The sequence below is a fragment of the Antennarius striatus genome, chromosome 22, assembly GCF_040054535.1.
Source record: "Antennarius striatus isolate MH-2024 chromosome 22, ASM4005453v1, whole genome shotgun sequence".
Lineage (NCBI taxonomy): Eukaryota > Metazoa > Chordata > Actinopteri > Lophiiformes > Antennariidae > Antennarius > Antennarius striatus.
In genome coordinates, this window is record NC_090797.1 from 7451375 (window position 1) to 7454011 (window position 2637).

The following is a 2637-nucleotide window of genomic DNA, read 5'->3' on the forward strand; positions in this document are numbered from 1 at the left end:
CACATGCCGCTTGATTGAGTAAAAATCCTATGAGCCGAAACCAAACTATATGCATGTGCAACAACGATGGATAAAATTGACAATGTCTCATCAGCCAGGGTCTCTCACCTTTCTAATAGCACAATGTTACAGCATCATTATATCATCAGCCTTATCAGTCTCAACAGCATCATCAGCCACCATCACCACCAGTGGATGAACACCAATGGGGACATGCAGATTCCTTTCAGTCACACTTTCCTTAAGGGATTGGAACACCATTGACTGAGTGAATGTATGTCAAATATAATCTGCTGTCATACCTTATTACCTTCAATTCATAGAGCTAGATATCCACAACTACAACAACCAAACAACTATTACAAACTTTGTAGTAAAGATCTGTCTGAGAGGACATTTTGCCTTCGAGGAGGTAAGCACCCCCCCCTCCTCATTGTTATCGGCTCAGATAATGGACTTATCAAATAAACTACTGAAATCTGGTAACTCTGACACATCGCAACAAATGGCATCAGACAACAATTTACCAGTTGAGCTGCTTGTTTTCCTGCTGGACCCATGTGGGATAATATTTTATTGATTCATTTATTTTTTATACAGTTATTGTTTTGTTTGTGATAGGGTCTGGGACTGAGAGCAGTCTGAAAGACATAATTGAGAGAGAGAGAGTGGCCTCACACAGAGAAACAATATTGTTCTTTAAACCTGTTGGTTTAATAAAAAAAGGTTTTCAATTATTAAATAGAAATAAATCAAAGGTCTGACAGTTTTATTACCTTTCAAATGAAACATTAACCTTAGATTTGAGGTATGTTGTGTTGTGTTTCATTTTTAAATGCAATGAAATAATATGTTTAAAGTAGCCTGGGGAACTAAACAAACCTGCCAAGCTCATGTTTTATTTGCAATGTCTAGTCTGGATAGCGTTTAAGATAAAACTGAAGTATAACTTTTCTTTTATTGAAGTAGCGGTGGGTGATTTGAATGGAGCGAGGTGATATCTGATTTGAGCATTGAGTAACATAGGGTGAAATAGCCTGGAGCATCTTTTCACCCAAATCAAATGTTCTGTAACACGGCGAATTTGATTTTGACCATGGAACACATTATACCTTCTAATCAATACCGATAGCATTATTATGGTCATTAAAGATTTTTAGCGGTCGTTTGCTGAATGTCTCAGTGTTCTCATTTATCTGCTGGTTTAATGGGGTGTCTTTGACAGACAAGGAAAGCCTAAATGACCTTGAGGCATTCTGCTCCGGATCGTTTTCAATGTAAAGTCCTCAGGTGTTTTTACATTGCAGCGCTTTACAGAGTAAAAGAGTCCATGATTCCTTCTAAATCAGGTCGCTCAAAGTTCATAGTGATATGAATGATAGCAAAAGATCCAACAAGTGGAAATGATCTTTCTGCTGCCTACGCAAAGAATTCTTTTGGTTTACCAGAAGTCAAATTCTGTATTACAAAGTAAAGGTAAAACATCCTGACTTCCTGTCTGATTGCAGGTAGCGCGGCATCCAGACAAGACCCAGACCGAAGGATACTTACCATCAGCATCAACAGCCATGTGAAGACCACTGACAGCATCTTAACTCAAGGCTGTAACGGCTCCTTCCACATCTTTATTCTCTCCTCCACAGCATCTTAAGCTCCTCTCCTCGCTGTCACAGAATACGTACATTTAACATTCTTTTGCCAGCGCGCATAAAAGACTGTGTAGGCGCTATGGATTTCAGATGCTTTGCTTTCTTGGCTCAGCTTCTAGTGCTGCATCTTCTCAAATAAAATGCATATAAATATTCAGGTGCTCTTGTTTGAAAGTAATATAAAAGTGAAACAATTTGTTCCCCGTAGATTAATAAATCTCAGTTAATTATCCGAACAGAGGCTGCAAATATCAAACTTGAATGTTATCTCCTGCTGGTCCTTGTCGATGCTGTGCTGATTTAAAAAGATCAACTCTAGTATCTCTAGTTATCGTCTGCTTTTGGAATGGTATAACACTATGCTAAATATTCCCTTTTGGTGTTCTTATCAACAATAGAACTCACAAAATGCAATCATGAATGGCATCATGGGAATGAATGTGATGTGGGAGCCATAAATCCAACCTTTATCTGGAAACTTTCAGAGTGATAGAGTGAAGAGAACATTGCTGACAGCTCAGCATTCATGTGTTCCATTTTAATGCTGCAAAAATACACCCATAGTCAAAAAACTGACAAGCAGGGATGGAAGATTTTTGCAATGTAACGCCACCCAAAAAATATCTGTGCATGTTCGATTTGAAGACTTAACACCACCTTGTTAATCTTGTCATTTTCAGAGATTTTTATTAAATTGCATAGAACTGAAAGCCATATGTTTGACTGAATATTTACTTGCAGCAGATGGGGAACCTTCAAGCCCTGCAGCACACAAAACACACTAACGTGACTGATAAAGCTTGTAGGACACTTCAGCAGATGAGCTGTAACTCTAATCTTCACGTGACGTGAAGGCAAAAGCAAAAGCCTTCACTGTATATAGTCCAGTGGATTTGCCTTCAGTTGCAGTAATTGTGAGACAAGAACATGGAAATGACCCCTGATCATGTAGGGATTGAATCACACGGTTCACACGCAGATGCACCGC